Source organism: Megachile rotundata, chromosome 13 (genome assembly GCF_050947335.1).
Source record: "Megachile rotundata isolate GNS110a chromosome 13, iyMegRotu1, whole genome shotgun sequence".
Classification (NCBI taxonomy): domain Eukaryota; kingdom Metazoa; phylum Arthropoda; class Insecta; order Hymenoptera; family Megachilidae; genus Megachile; species Megachile rotundata.
This window is the reverse complement of record NC_134995.1, coordinates 13,729,283-13,746,594: the sequence shown is the minus strand read 5'-3', so window position 1 is coordinate 13,746,594 and position 17,312 is coordinate 13,729,283. Positions and strand designations below refer to the sequence as shown.

The 17,312-nt window shown below is 38.4% G+C and overlaps 1 protein-coding gene across 12 annotated transcripts in view; it reads left to right on the top strand.

The window, feature by feature from the left end:
* The first annotated feature begins 3,807 nt into the window (after nucleotides 1-3,807).
* Oamb (Octopamine receptor in mushroom bodies) overlaps nucleotides 3,808-17,312 on the top strand; it is a 265,798-nt gene continuing 252,293 nt past the window's right edge. For 7 of the 12 annotated variants that reach the window (XM_076538566.1, XM_076538567.1, XM_076538569.1 and 4 more), the window contains exon 1: nucleotides 13,069-14,153. The gene's annotated coding sequence lies outside the window, so the exon portion shown is untranslated. Of the gene's footprint in view, nucleotides 4,789-12,677; nucleotides 12,927-13,068; nucleotides 14,154-17,312 lie in introns of those variants that run through there. The other 5 variants (XM_076538564.1, XM_076538563.1, XM_076538561.1 and 2 more) reach the window with 5 other exon arrangements.

Sequence of the window (17,312 nt, the reverse complement as noted above, 5' to 3'; positions counted from 1 at the left end):
ATGTCTGCTGTACATTGTTGATATTAAAATGTCTGCCACACTAGTGTCATTAAAATGTCTGCTGTACATTGTTGATATTAAAATGTCTGCCACACTACTGACATTAAAATGTCTGGTGTACATGTTTGATATTAAAATGTCTGCTACACTACTGACATTAAAATGTCTGCTGTACATTATTGATATTAAAATGTCTGCTACACTACTGACATTAAAATGTCTGCTGTACATTATTGATATTAAAATGTCTGCTACACTACTGACATTAAAATGTCTGGTGTACATTGTTGATATTAAAATGTCTGCTACACTACTGACATTAAAATGTCTGCTGTACATTACTGATATTAAAATGTCTGCTACACTGCTGGCATTAAAATGTCTGGTGTACATTATTGATATTAAAATGTCTGCCACACTAGTGTCATTAAAATGTCTGCCACACTAGTGTCATTAAAATGTCTGCTGTACATTATTGATATTAAAATGTCTGCCTCACTACTGACATTAAAATGTCTGGTGTACATTATTGATATTAAAATGTTAGCCACACTACCAACATTAAAATATCAGCCACACTACTGACATTAAAATGTCAGCCACACTATGTCAGTTCAAACGTCAAGTTTCGAAGTAAATTAATTTGGAATTTGATTAAGCATGTTTGCACGTTTAGTAAATTCGGAGTTGTACCGCGGAGTTAAATTTCCATCCTTCCAAGCGATCTGGAAATTTTCAGCGAGTCCCCTGTTTACCCCAATTACAAGAGGGCGAGTCCGAAGATTCGCAAATTCTAATTACGGAAATTTCGTAGCAGGGCCACTGGTGCCGACGTAAATCATCCAGAAGTTCGCGAACGGCTCGATAACTAGAAACTGCAACCGACTGTTTGCACCGGGTAAACGATTGCCACGGATACCTTGCGAACATAGTTTGCCGAGGAATCTTCGAGTTTGCCACCGATGTTGATCGGTTGCCTTTGGCTCTCTGTAACTCGCTAATCACTTTCTACTTCAATCTGTTAAATGATTGACTCGTAAGATGCTACGTGGATCAATCAGATTTTTATTTAGAACTTAAACGTTTGATAACATGGATGCCGTCTTTAAGAATAATTGCAGTGAAAGATGAAGAAGTATCGCTACTTGTTTGGGGTTGCATAAGTTCTTAAATCCACAAGTTTCTTAGTTTATATTTTTGTCAATTTATATATCAAGGCCCTTATTAAAAATCAATCAATCAATCAATTTATATGTCTTCAATTGAACGAGGCATTGACTCAACGAGTCATTTGCAAAACCTTCAAGGCTTCAACCTTAAAATGATATAAATCAGAGAAGTGTATTAAAAAATGTACAAATTTAGAATCTCGAAAATCCGCAAATTCGGAAGTGTCCTAAAATTGGGGCAATCGAATGTTTAACTCTAAAAATATGGAACGTTGGTGAATGTTTATTCCGAAAAGCCGCATGGTAATATTCCTGTTTAATATAATATTCGAGTGTGTTTGACTCGTTAACAATTTAAACTGCGATTGTTGGAATATATTCGTGAGCGATCGTATATCGCGGTAGCGAAACAAAGGGTTGATACGGCGGTTTAATAAAATATCTGCTTCAAACGAAAGCGAGGCAAAGGCCTGGAACGCGCGTCACAGCGTTTCAGCAAACAGGATATTAAGCTATCCGTGGCAGAACCGTAGAAAGAGAGGGTCGTGGATGAAAAGGGAAGTTTTGGAAAGGGTGTAATCGCCAGCCGAGATGGCTTATCCTTTTCGGCCCTCTCGACGAATCTCTCCCTTTCATCCGACCTGACCGAGTGACAGTTTTCATTCTGCAAATGGAGCCCGGAAAGAAGCGGACAGAGGCGAAATCGAGTTATCCAACAACATGGCTCTTCAAATAAAACCGTGCACCTGCCGGGCTCTGTACACCGAATTAACTGCAATCGAATTAACGCTTCTACCTTACTACTGGGCCCTCTGGGATCCATGAATCACTTCTCTACCAAACTTCTGATTTTGGGACTTTGGGATTTGGACGTGGTTATTCGGGGTTGGATATTTGCAATTTGGGAATTTGGGAATTTTGAAATTGGGGAGGGTGCGATGAGAATTTTAACTCTTGAAATATTGGAATCTAGGGGCTCTAGACTGTTGCAACCTTGGGTGCTTTGGAACTTGGGGTATTGGGACCTTGGAGTGTTGGGACCCTGGAATGTTGGGGCGGTGGAGTGTTGGGACCTTGAAGTGTTGGGACCCTGGAGTGTTGGAACCTTGCAGCGTTGGAACTTTGGAGCATTGGGACCTTGGAGTGTTGGGACTTTGAAGTGTTAGGACTCTGGAGTGTTGGGACCTTGAAGTGTTGGGACCCTGGAGTGTTGGAACCTTGCAGCGTTGGAACTTTGGAGCGTTGGGACCTTGGAGTGTTGGGACCTTGCAGCGTTGGAACTTTGGAGCGTTGGGACCTTGGAGTGTTGGGACTTTGAAGTGTTGGGACTCTGGAGTGTTGGGACCTTGCAGCGTTGGAACTTTGGAGCGTTGGGACCTTGGAGTGTTGGGACCTTGCAGCGTTGGAACTTTGGAGCGTTGGGACCTTGGAGTGTTGGGACTTTGAAGTGTTGGGACTCTGGAGTGTTGGGACCTTGCAGCGTTGGGACCTTGGAATGTTAGAACCCTGGAGTGTTGGGACCTTGCAGTGTTGGGACTCTGGAGTGTTGGGACCTTGCAGCGTTGGGACCTTGGAATGTTAGGACCCTGGAGTGTTGGGACTCTGGAGTGTTGGGACCTTGCAGTGTTGGGACCTTGGAGTGTTGGGACCCTGGAGTGTTGGAACCTTGCAATGTTGGGACCTTGGAGTGTTGGGATCCTCGAGTGTTGGAACCTTGCAGTGTTGGAACCTTGCAGTGTTGGGACCTTAAAGTGTTGGAACCTTAGAGTATTAGGACCTTGGAGTATTTGGATCTTGTAGCAACAGATTCAGTCCTTCAGCAAGATTTCTGGTCGGTCCATTCTCCAAGAAATTCCCCGTCAGCGTTCTCCATGGGCGTAACCCGTGCAATTTAAAAGGAGATAAAACGACACCTCGAAATTAAAGGAACGTTCAGTGCCCTCACACGCTCGAATACTTTCGTCAAACTTTCTTCGTCCGACAGTGTTCTTCTCGTTTCTTGCTCGCTTACACGGTTATAAAAGTTACGCCCGGTCGTAACAGCTGGTTCACGGGAAACGGAAGTGGTCCTGCCGTGGAACAAGGATATCCAGGGATTTGTGCATGGAACAGGGACAAAAGATTCGTGGAATATGCAATTAACGAACGACGCCATTGGGAACGCGCCCATTTTCGTGCATTAACGCGGCCAAAAAGTCGCAAGGTGAATTTTGTAATTTATTGAAAAGGTTCGAGTTTGTTGTACAAGTTTTTATTTGTTACTGGCGGCGAGTCAAAGAATTTTTCCTCGTATCAACTGCGATAAATAAATAACATGTGATAAACAAGTATAAATTTGTTTTTAAAATAAAACGATTCTGGGAAAATAAAAATAGAATGAGTATATTATGTGTTAGGTTAAATTAGCAGATCAATATATTGTATAAAGGCGTGCGAAGAAATTTCACCCACGATAATTACAGATAATAACAAACCTTAATAAAATTTCTCAAACCCTGTCTGTCATAAAATTTTGAATAAGCATTTTGAGTAATTACTTCGTACAAGAGTAACGAAGAAAGTAATAAGCTAAAGAAATACTAAACATAAAGATAAACACGAATCTGTTGAATGAACGATATAGAGCTACCACCCTCCAAGGTTCCGAGTAATCGAGACTCGTATAAACAATTACGGCTGCTATCAAAAGCGCAGCTCGTGAAATATTTATTACAACAATTCAACCGGGGTTACGTAGAACGGCGTTTCCAAGGAAGATATTAAAGAGGAAAGCATTCCGCGTAGTAATTATACGAATCCGTTTGTCTGATCCTGTGAACCAAACAGATGCTACCCGTTGGTGATTTAGTATTAAAACAATTCGCCCGCTGTCGGAATGCTTTGTTCGCTAAACTTTTGGTGCAATATCTCTCGATATTGTCGATGCCATATTTTCACGCAATAACCGTCATCGGTTGTATAATAATTTCAACGCGATCAATGCAATAACAGGAATTGTTATACTTTCTACAAAATGTGACTGCATTTCAATAGCAAAAAGATTGGCTGTTTGATGAGAAAAGTGATGAGAATGACGTAGTAAGAATTTGTTAATGACAACTCTTAAGTCCATGTTGTTCAGAATCCTCTACCATCCCTTTCAGGGAGTAACACAAGCTACGAGACACCCTGTATAAAATTTTAGTGTACAAAATTTAATTAATATTCAAAACTAGTATACAATTTTATCAGCATATGAAATATGTTTGAATTTCACTGGAGCTTTAAGTTCTTCAAAAGAATTATATAATTTAATCCGTCCACGTACAATTCAATCTCGAACATTCAAGAGTTCATGTAACGCTGTTTCGCAAAGACGTCGACAGCTTTTCTGCGCCGCACAAACGATAAACAGCTCTATAAGCGAGTGACTGAGTGTTTCAGATCTTTCATATCTTAGAGGCTCAAAGAGTTCGTGGAACACGAACGTTCCTTTCATCCGTGGATACTTAATACAAGCAAAATTACCTTCGTCACCATGGCAAGCTGGGAAATGAAGTGGATAATTCCATCACGGTTCACCACCGAGGCTACCCCAAAGCTTTCGTTAAGATGTCGGTGGAACAGCGGCTAACGTCTCGTAAGTAACCTTATTTCTTGTCGTATTTTAAGAAAATATGTCACTGAATTCACTTCTCTTCTTTAATACGTAGTCGGTAGAATAAAATGGTGAATCATTCACACTGAAATTATATTGCGTTATCTGAAAATTATTTATTATGATATTCCACGCGCCGAATTCCAACGCGGCGTATTTATACGCACCGAATTTCCACGCGTGGAGTTCCTACGCCCCGAATTTCCACGCGTGGAGTTCCTACGCGTGAAATTCCCACGCGTAGAATTCCTACGCACCGAATTCTTACGCGCAGAATTGCCACGCGTGGAATTCCCACGCGCCGATATCCCACGCGCCGAATTCCAACGCGTCGAATTTGTACGCATCGAATTCCTAAGCGTCGAGTTCCTACGCCCCGAATTTCCACGCGCGAAATTCCTACGCGTCGAATTTCCACGCGTGGAATTACTACGCGTCAAATTTCCACGCGTGGAGTTACCACGCGCCGAATTCCAACGCGTGGAATTTCTACGCATCGAATTCCTAAGCGCCGAGTTCCTACGTCCCGAGTTTCCACGCGTGAAATTCCTACGCGCCGAATTTCCACGCGTGGAATTACTACGCGTTAAATTCCCACGCGTGGAATTCCCACGCGCCGAATTCCAACGCGTCGAATTTCTACGCACCGAATTCCTAAGCGTCGAGTTCCTACGCCCCGAATTTCCACGCGTGAAATTCCTACGCGCCAAGCTTCTAGGCGTGGAATTCCTACGCGCTAAACTCCCACATGTAGAATTCCTACGCCCTGAATTCTCAAGGATCGAATTTCTACGCGTCGAGTTACCACACCCCGAATTCTTATGCATCGAATTTCTCCGCGTCGAATTCCCACATATCAAATTTCTACGCGACGAAGTCTCACGCGTCGAATTTGAAATAATTCGTTCGAAAGAATTCAATTGAATATTCAATTTAATATTAATATTTTTAATATCTTAATATTTAATATTTTCAAATTCATTTTCCTCTGCTTTCACCGCAAACATAAAAAGCAATCCTTATCCGCAAATATTATACCGTAACGAAGTACATTTAAATCCTCCGTGCACATTTGATTTCCATAATCGGATAAAATATGTGCACTCGTTCCGTTTAAAGACGTCGAACTCTTCCAACAGATACAAACTGTTCGAGAAGGTAAGATCAGGAGTTATTTTCTGGTAGGGAATCAAGTTTGAGAGGAACGAGTTGTTATCAGCGCGGAGCCCGTTCCTCGGAGAGGAGCAGTCAGCTTCGAAAAATCTGGAACTGGGACAGAAAGAAGGTTACGGGAGATGTGTGTGTGTTCGGGTCATGCGTGGTCGCGACGCTGGAAAGCGTTTAACGACCGTGATTTTAATTGGTAAAGTTATTCGAGCACGCTCCCGTATCTTCCAGGACACCGCACCGTGCTTTTAATATTCCGCGACGCGTTCGTTCGCGAAAACTCGTGAGTCCTCTGTTACGATGGAAATTAGTTTATGGCAAGCTTTTATCATTTTATTAAGCGTTTAAGACGTTTTCTTTTTCCCACGTGGTTTAAATTGTCCGTTAACTTTGGAAAAGCTGTTCTATTTTGTTTTCTGTAAACTTTCTGTTCAATTTTTCATTGCACACCAAATTTTTATACACAGTTTCTTTAGAAGAAGGATTTTCTAAAGAAGGATTTAGTTTCTTTATTCTAAACCTTTATTTCTAAGGTTTTATTCTAAAAATATTTAGTAACATTTTTTAATATTTCAAAGAATTATTTATCGTTCATTTTAGATTATAACATGATTTGTTTTCAAGTTTCTTTAGAAGAAGGATTTAGTTTCTAAAGAAGGCTTTAGTTTCTTTATTCTAAACCTTTATTTCTAAGGTTTTATTCTAAAAATATTTAGCAACATTTTTTAATATTTCAAAGAATTATTTATCGTTCATTTTAGATTATAACATGATTTGTTTCCAAGTTTCTTTAGAAGAAGGATTTAGTTTCTAAAGAAGGCTTTAGTTTCTTTACTCTAAACCTTTATTTCTAAGGTTTTATTCTAAAAATATTTAGCAACATTTTTTAATATTTCAAAGAATTATTTATAGCTGATTTTAGATTATAACATGATTTGTTTTTAAGAGTTATTATTTCAAAGACGTTGAATCACAAGTATATATAGTTACAGTAAAAGTAGTATTATTCTGGTAAAAAAGTAGACCTTGTTTGCCAAAGCCTAAATATATCAGGTGAACGACCGCTCACGCCTCCTGGTATTTTCTTTGGCAATGTTTCTTTGACCGATGTTGCATCCGAGGTGCATTCTTGTCGCGCTGACAACTTAAATCCGAAACACCGAGGCTGCACTAGCATCATCGTGCCGAATGGTGTTCCTCGAATCGATAAACCGTTTCGAGTCTCGTCTGACCGTGTTCGATTTCAAGATTGGATCGGGGTCAAACTATGTTTTAAATAAGCAGACGCTCGGGCAACTTATATTTAATCTTCGCGTTTTTATCCTCTGCATCTCGATTTTTAGAATAATTTTCGTCACGATTAATATTTTTATTTCGAAGAGCAATTCCTGTCGTAATCGTTGCGACTCGGTACAAATAATTAGGAGCTTTAAACCTCCACAAATCACCTCGAGTCACTACAAGTCTTTTTAAGTACCTGTATAATTTATTCGTCACATGTGTCAGTCAAAACTGTAATATTAAAACCAACAATTCATAGCTATAATATTAAAACAAACAATTCATAGCTTTGATATTAAAACAAACAATTTATAGCTATAATATTAAAACAAACAATTCATAGCTATAATATTAAAACAAACAATTCATAGCTATAATATTAAAACAAACAATTCATAGCTATAATATTAAAACCAACAATTTATAGCTTTGATATTAAAACAAACAATTCATAGCTATAATATTAAAACCAACAATTCATAGCTATAATATTAAAACAAACAATTCATAGCTATAATATTAAAAGAAACAATTCATAGCTATAATATTAAAACCAACAATTCATAGCTTTGATATTAAAACAAACAATTCATAGCTATAATATTAAAACAAACAATTCATAGCTATAATATTAAAACCAACAATTTATAGCTTTGATATTAAAACAAACAATTCATAGCTATAATATTAAAACCAACAATTCATAGCTATAATATTAAAACAAACAATTCATAGCTATAATATTAAAACAAACAATTCATAGCTATAATATTAAAACAAACAATTCATAGCTATAATATTAAAACCAACAATTTATAGCTTTGATATTAAAACAAACAATTCATAGCTATAATATTAAAACCAACAATTCATAGCTATAATATTAAAACAAACAATTCATAGCTATAATATTAAAAGAAACAATTCATAGCTATAATATTAAAACCAACAATTCATAGCTTTGATATTAAAACAAACAATTCATAGCTATAATATTAAAACAAACAATTCATAGCTATAATATTAAAACCAACAATTTATAGCTTTGATATTAAAACAAACAATTCATAGCTATAATATTAAAACCAACAATTCATAGCTATAATATTAAAACAAACAATTCATAGCTATAATATTAAAACAAACAATTCATAGCTATAATATTAAAACAAACAATTCATAGCTATAATATTAAAACCAACAATTTATAGCTTTGATATTAAAACAAACAATTCATAGCTATAATATTAAAACCAACAATTCATAGCTATAATATTAAAACAAACAATTCATAGCTATAATATTAAAAGAAACAATTCATAGCTATAATATTAAAACCAACAATTCATAGCTTTGATATTAAAACAAACAATTCATAGCTATAATATTAAAACAAACAATTCATAGCTATAATATTAAAACCAACAATTTATAGCTTTGATATTAAAACAAACAATTCATAGCTATAATATTAAAACCAACAATTCATAGCTATAATATTAAAACAAACAATTCATAGCTATAATATTAAAACAAACAATTCATAGCTATAATATTAAAACAAACAATTCATAGCTATAATATTAAAACCAACAATTTATAGCTTTGATATTAAAACAAACAATTCATAGCTATAATATTAAAACCAACAATTCATAGCTATAATATTAAAACAAACAATTCATAGCTATAATATTAAAAGAAACAATTCATAGCTATAATATTAAAACCAACAATTCATAGCTTTGATATTAAAACAAACAATTCATAGCTATAATATTAAAACAAACAATTCATAGCTATAATATTAAAACCAACAATTCATAGCTATAATATTAAGACAAACAAAGAAAATTAAAAGGTTGTGAGTATTTTATACTGAGTATATTGACTGTACAAATTATAGTTGGACCTAAACTTCAGGTTGAAAAATAATAAAAATTTAAAGAAGGTTTGTCGCATTTGAGCTGTGAGTCCCTCACGAGTGAGTCTTATCAAAGTAAGTCAATGAGTAAAGCAACTGTCGAGGTGTAATTTGTGTCTCTACAAACCTGTAAAAAATTGCTAAACGTAAAAAATGGCACGCTAAGTTTGCGTGAATCCCGGTTCGAGAATAAAATAAACAGGAGTGGGTCATTCACCCGTCCGAAAATTATGAGCGTCGAGAAACGGTCGGATTGCCGGTTCTATTAGCTCGATACGCGTCTAACGAGCCCGTTAACAATTTTATCGCTTCTCGACCGGTCCGAGGGGTGAAAAGAAGGAGAACCCGAAGAGAGGGACTTTGACCAATTACCGCGAAGAATCTCGGCGTGCAGACACGTTGGAACGCACGAAAATGCGGGCAACTTTCGAGGGGACGACGCTAGCAGGTCTAATTAATTAAGAGTTTTAATTAACCGTTCGTCGTAATTGAACGCAGTTCTGACGCAGCCTCTGGCATTATAAATACGTATTCTAAAGTTTCGGGGAAAAGCGAATGCAAGAAAACAGGGAAAAGTTTATTCTTGTTTGATACTTCTAAACAGATTTGTCTTCTACTTTATTGCAGAAATGTTATGAAGCATAAATACACGAATTTTGTGAAACGGAGCGACTTTGACATTTATATTTTTGCGATTTCGAAACTGAAACTTGAATCGATGGGAAAAAATCGAAGAATGTAAAGATTCTGTGTGGCGTAACGATCGGAGAAAAAGAAAAAAGGGGAGCCACATTTGGCCGGTACGCGACCTTTTCTATGCAAATTTCCAGAGGAAGCAAGGAGTGGTTCTTGTACCGAAAGCGAAGTTGTTTTTGCCGCGCATCTGCTCGTTGATCGATCGTCTCGTTTTCGACTCGGGGTTTTTGCGTTGTTGTCGGAAGAAGCACAACGTTTTATCTGGGAAAATGGATCGTGTCGATTCGTTTGCATGAAATGATAACGCCGTTTGTCGGGGGAAACGTTTACATCGAACGCCCTTACAATTTTCCTAATTACGTTGCTCGTAACTTGAGACTCTACTTTGTTTCTAACGGCAATTTCGTGTATCGCAAACTATACGTGCCCTTAATTGATGCGCGATACCTGGTCCTAGTTACGCGATGGAATCTTTGCTCGGGAACTTTGGCAAGTAGACAGGCCAGAAGTTACGGGGCTGCACTTTAAGAGCACTTTAGAACACTTTATTTATACACTCTTACCTTTTTTATATTTCTACGCGTGGAATTCCTACGCGCCGAATTTCCACCCGTGGAGTTCCCACGCGCCGAATTCCAACGCGTCGAATTTCTACGCACCGAATTTCTAAGCGCCGAGTTCCTACGCGCCGAATTTCTACGCGTGGAGTTCCTATGCGCCAAACTTCTACGCGTGGATTTCCTACGTACCGAATTTCCACGCGTGGAATTCCCACGCGTCGATGTCGCACGCGCCGAATTCCAATGTGTTGAATTTCTGCGCGCCGAATTTCTACGCGTGGAGTTCCTACGCGTCGAACTTCCACGCGTGAAATTCCTACGCGCCAAACTTCTACGCGTGGAATTCCCACGCACCGAATTTCCACGCGTGGAATTCCCACGCGTCGATGTCGCACGCGCCGAATTCCAATGCGTTGAATTTCTGCGCGCCGAATTTCTACGCGTGGAGTTCCTACGCGTCGAATTTCCACGCGTGAAATTCTTACGCGCCAAACTTCTACGCGTGGAATTCCCACGCGCCGAATTCCAACGCGTCGAATTTCTACGCACCGAATTTCTAAGCGCCGAGTTCCTACGCGCTGAATTTCTGCGCGTGGAGTTCCTATGCGCCAAACTTCTACGCGTGGAATTCCTACGCACCGAATTTCCACGCGTGGAATTCCCACGCGTCGATGTCGCACGCGCCGAATTCTAATGCGTTGAATTTCTGCGCGCCGAATTTCTACGCGTGGAGTTCCTACGCGTCGAATTTCCACGCGTGAAATTCCTATGCGCCAAACTTCTACGCGTGGAATTCCCACGCGCCGAATTCCAACGCGTCGAATTTCTACGCACCGAATTCCTAAGCGCCGAGTTCTTACGCGCCGAATTTCCACGCGTGGAGTTCCTATACGCCAAACTTCTACGCGTGGAATTCCTATGCACCGAATTTCTACGCGTGGAATCCCCACGCGTCGATGTCGCACGCGCCGAATTCCAACGTGTCGAATTTCTAAGCGCCGAGTTCCTACGCGCCGAATTTCCACGCGTGGAATTCCGACGTGCCAAACTTCTACGCGTGGAATTCGGCAAAGTTATCGATATATTTATTTCCTCTTAGTCTTATGATAAAATGATACAAAATTGAGAGCAACATGTTCAATGTCTCTTACACAGATTTGTCATTTATTTTATCCGAAACAATATATCATAAATTATTAACAATTTTTATTTATTAACAGTACAGGTTTTCCAAACAAAAATGATTTAAATTTATTACGTCTAAATAAAATAGAATTACTCAAAAGATCATCTATGATTACACAGTAAAATTTGAAGTATTAATTGCGTTCTTATATCAAAACCACAACAAACATCTCTGAATTGAAGTCCATTCAAATTAGAAGATTGTCGCGTGAACACGAAGAAAGAGCGACAAATAAAAGAGAGAACGAGAGAATAGAAGAATAGCGTCGCTAATTCGTTTTCGTTTCAAACGATTTCCTCTTTGTATATTAAAAGTTTACGAAGCAATTGGTTTCCTGCTCATAGTCGGTTCTCCGCTCTTCTCCAACGTCCCATTGTCTTCACAAATATTTATCGAGTCTGTTTACTCTGGATAAATTGCGTTTCGAAATGTTTCGAAGATTAAAACGGTAGAATTCGATTTATTTCTCTTTTTCGCCCGAGGAAATTACTTCGATATCTTAGGCGCTAAAATGTCTCGAATATTAATAGGTCCATCTTGTCAAAGAAACAATTTTACATTAACAACAAACTTATCCACCCTCTAAATTTAATAAATTCTGACAAACGTAATATTCACTGCACCTGACACAAAATTTCCTGTTACTCCGAACTTCAATTCTATTCAAAGGATTTGCTATTTTATTCACAGGAAATTTTGTTAAAGAAATATTTTTAAATATTGTAAAAAACCAATAAAACAGCTCCCACATCGATAAAAGCCACAGTAAAAATAAAAATAAATTCATTGAAAATATTTGAAATTCGTAATGGACGTATTGTTAAAAAAAGTTTACAATTCCAGTTTTCATTAGAGAAGTTACCGAAGAGAACGAACATTCGGTAGTAGAATATTCAGGTAGCAAAATATGGTTTGATCGGTGTCGGAGAACAGGGGTAGGACGGTTTTATTTACCTCGGTAGTCGAACGAACGGTGGCGAATGTTTATCCAAGGCAGCCGATGTGTCCCGCCGTCGATAAAACCCCTTGGCTGTAGCGGACGAGGCAGTCCGACGCGGGCCGTCGTTGCGAGCGGATATGTCGTGGCGAGTCCCACTTCCGCTTATCGGGAACGCGATCCGAGCTACCTCGAGGATCTCCGCGCGAATCGATTCGTGATCTACTACCACGTGTTTCTCTCTAAACTCTGTTCGAACAATTTTAATCTCTTACACTCGATTCAAATTATTGGTGCTCGTTCATTTTATTTATCGATGTACGATCGAACCGCGTTGGAACCGGAAGTGGAGTATCGAAGTGTGTTCAGGTGAAATGTTTAGTGATGATGCGCGATTTTGTTGAGAGGGTTACTCGAAGTTGACGTTGGAGAGTGGCAATAAAAAGAAATAAATTATAATTTCAATCTTAGGAAACTGTTAAAATATCGGAGGGTAGTTTAACCCTACATTATAATCTCTGTCGTACATGCTCTCACTCCAAATAAAATAGCTTGCAAAAATATATTTGTCCATAAGAAATTTTTAATTGCAACTTTCATATTTTTCCCACCAAAAAATTCGTAAGAAATGTAAGACTATGTGGGTCACGACTGACCCAGTGGCGTTGAAACGCGACACCCTGTATTAGTTACAGGATAACTCTCCCTCGCAAGATAAGGCGAGCGTTTTCGAGCAGACTATTAATGGACGTGGTCCCATTAAGCGTAATAATGCGCGTCAACGACAATAAAGCAATCGGGAGCGGGAAGCGTTGAAAAGCTCGATGGCAAAGAAACAAAAAGACAAAAAAAAGATGGACGAAACGTGCATGAAAGTGCAGAACGGATCAAAGGGAGGATCATAGAGAGAGGGTCTGTCGCGACTCGCGAGGAAACGCTGGTTGTTCACGAAAGAGGACTCTAGGGAACTCGCGATTTTCTTTTGACGCTTGGAAGCTATTTTGTTGAAAGTGTATGGTGGAAAGTTGAGTGACTGATTCGATTTGTACGGGGAGATTGGAATGAATCGAGCGAGAAAATTCGAACGGGGAAAGTTGGGGGCGCAAATGGATTTTTTTAGGAATTTACTTTTTTCATAATTTATCGTCTACGTAATTTATAGTCTAAATAACATTAATATTTAAATTTTAACTAATTTTTCTCAATTATCATTAATGTTACAAATTGAAAGTTGTATCAGGAGTAATTTTGATTGGCCACATTGCCTCCAGACGTTGTCTTCGAGAACCCTAAAGATACTCAACCCTAAAACTTAAAAACATACCTGTTTAAAAATTACCCAAGGACCAGAAATTAACTACCAGAGGAACTTTTATTAATCGAACAGAGAATCGTCAGTCATCTTATCACTAACTGTTCCCGAATAAGGAAGAGTGGAAATCGGTGTCGTGTACTTAAATGACCCCTTGATGGCGAGAAGTGTCGGTCGAGTGTCTCCCGGTGGATCCACGGAACGGGGCTAATTAGAGGTGCAATTTCGACTTTTCGCGGAGTTGACAAGAATTACGAGGGACTTCGGTTGTGTTGCAGTTTGCGGTAAGTTCACAAATTTTTTATCGAGTTTCCCTAATGAGTTTTTAAGCGGCGCTCGCCACAATGGCAACACCCAACTGAGTTAACTTTAGCTTTCGTTCCTCGCGCTTTATCTGCAAATCGTAACACCCTTCGTTCTTTTAACTGCAGTTCGAAATTATTTTACTTTCGCGTGCTATTTAAGTTGCAAAATTTAATTATTGTTCTTACGTTGAATATTTGGAAGTCCACGAAAATACAGACTCTCGTTACATTGGTATGAAAGGAATGTTTAAAATTGTAGAAAGGGATTGTTTCCTGTAAGCGGCAATATATGTGATGTACCATATATGATAATACTTAGATATAGCACTCATGAAAACGTGACAATATGATCCATGACATCTAATGACAATATAACTTTTAACTGCAGTTCGAAATTATTTTACTTTCTTATTACGTGCTATTTAAATTGCGAAATTTAATTATTGTTGTTACGTTGTTGAATATTTGGAAGTTTATGAAAATACAGACTCTTGTTACATTGACATGAAAGAAATGTTTAGCATTGTAGAAAGGGATTGTTTCCTGCAAAAATTTGCTTATAGAATGTACATCGATATGGCGTTAACGATGTACAGTAAGTGGCGATATATGCGACGTACCACATATGATAATAAATAGATATAAGACTCATGAAAACGTGACAATATGATCCATGACATCTAATGACAATATAACTTTTAACTGCAGTTCGAAATTATTTTACTTTCTTATTACGTGCTATTTAAATTGCGAAATTTAATTATTGTTGTTACGTTGTTGAATATTTTGAAGTCTATGAAAATACAGACTCTTGTTACATTGACATGAAAGAAATGTTTAGCATTGTAGAAAGGGATTGTTTCCTGCAAAAATTTGCTCATAGAATGTACATCGATATGGCGCCAGCGATATACAGTAAGTGGCGATATATGCGACGTACCACATATGATAACACGTACATATAAGACTTATGAAAGCGTGACAATTTAAACCATGACATTTAATGACAATATAACTAGTGGTAATATAATACGAGTACAGAGACAACATAAGTACAACAATTAAAATAGGAAGTTTAATAACAACACAAAAGGAATAATGTAATAACTTCCAATCGATCAAACACCGATTATAAAGTTTGACCCGTGGTATTTCAGCGAATTAACGAAAGTTGATCAATTAATTTGCAAGAGTTTTAATCGAAATAAAAGCACGTAGTAAAAAAAGGAGAGGAATTTAACACTGTTAGTTTCGATTGGATGACAATCTCTCTGTCCCGCGTGATAACGAGAGTTTTATACGCCGTTGGTGATATTCGCGAGATTGCTTTTTCCGACTGAATTCGATTTTCCCGTATGCGAAATTCGAATACTGCTTCCGTTATGATCGCGCGATTTTTATAATTAAATAAACAACGTTGTGTAACGTAAACGCAACGAATCGATGCGTTAACGAAACACGGTATTATTATAATTTACAGAGGACGCGTTTTCCAATTTCCTCTCTGTTGCTTTTATTTCCACGAATTTGCAAGTACGAACGTTAATGATCGACAGAATCATTCTGTGCAACAGAGTGCATACTTGCTCGTCGAACGTTTTTGTTCCGTTGTTTACAACGAGAGCTCGCCAGAGAAGTTCGCGAAATGTTTAACGATAAAATATGAAACTGTCGTTGTATTAGGTGGATCGTGAATTTAATCGTCGATTCGAGCCGCGTACAAATTGCGACGAAACTGTGTTGGAATTTCAATAACGCGTCTCGTTCGACGTACACGAATTTTTAATTCCAATTAATTCCATTATAATTTATTACCAATTACTGCTGTAACTGTCTCGTAAAGCAGGACATGCATCCTGACGTCACTTTTTTTATTACCATTAATTATTTCATGAACGAGTAATAATCACGCTACGATGAGTTACCGTTCCCGATAACACCGATACATCGCTTTTCAAACCTACCAACGCGTTATTAATTATATTATTAATTGCGTACTGTTTATGGGTATTTCAAATATTTCCACATATTTCTGGAAATATAGGAATCGGGACTGTTGGGAATTTAAACATAAAATTTGACAATTTATAAATTTGGGGATATAAATCTGAAAATTTTTTATTTCGAACTTCAGGGGCTGTGCAAATTGTACAATATTTTATATTGGATATAAAATCATAACATTTTTAGAATAGAAAATCATTCTGGTGCTAATACTCCATATTGCTTAGAGACAACTCACTTAGATACAACTTGTTATAAGTAAACTTTATAAGTTCGATACAACTCGAGTTTAAGCAACTGCTCTCTCTTTTCTTAGTCCATAAGCATCCTCGCGCCATATTGTCACCGTTCCTCTCAGAATACTTCGAAGCTGAACTAATTCCATTAGCAAAGAACTAAGAAGCGCAAGTTAAAGTAGAAGCGAAACGCGTATAAATTACGATGGTAATTGGCATATCTGTCACTCCCACAGACGGCACAGGAGCACCTGTGATGCCATCGGCGGTGAGGTCAGCCAACAGCCTACTCGTGAACGCGTACGAGGAACGTCAGGCTGACACACCGCAAAGCGTCGAACAGCGTCGGTTATTTTCGCGCTACGATAAAGCCGGCGAATGCGTCGCCAGACGGGAAATGCGCTTGTTAGAACAGCTTCCTCTTGGCTTGCCTGCCACCGTATATATCCCTGCTTCCAAGCGACAGCCAGGAACGCGGCCGTTATTATACGGCCGTTGCATCGGATCCGTCTGCCAGATCTCGTTTTCCCGGCTTCACTTTAATAAACACGTTGTCTTACGAGATCGAATAACCCGGCTGACCGATTTTCATGATGATTCAGCACCGTGTTGTGCAAATAGCCTCGTGTCTACCGATGGATTACTTATATGCTTTCGTATGGGGCATTTGGTGATCTACTACAATTTTATTTGATTCATATCTTGCTTTTCTAGCGTTCGATTATCTGAGGGATTTAAATTTTTCTTTGGGGGGGGTTCCTGATGATAGAGATATGAAATTCATTCCCACGCGTCGAATTTCTACGCACCGAATTTCCACGCGTGGAATTCGTACGTGTCGAGTTCCCACGCATCGAATTCCTACGCGCCGAATTTCCACGCGTGGAATTCCTACGCA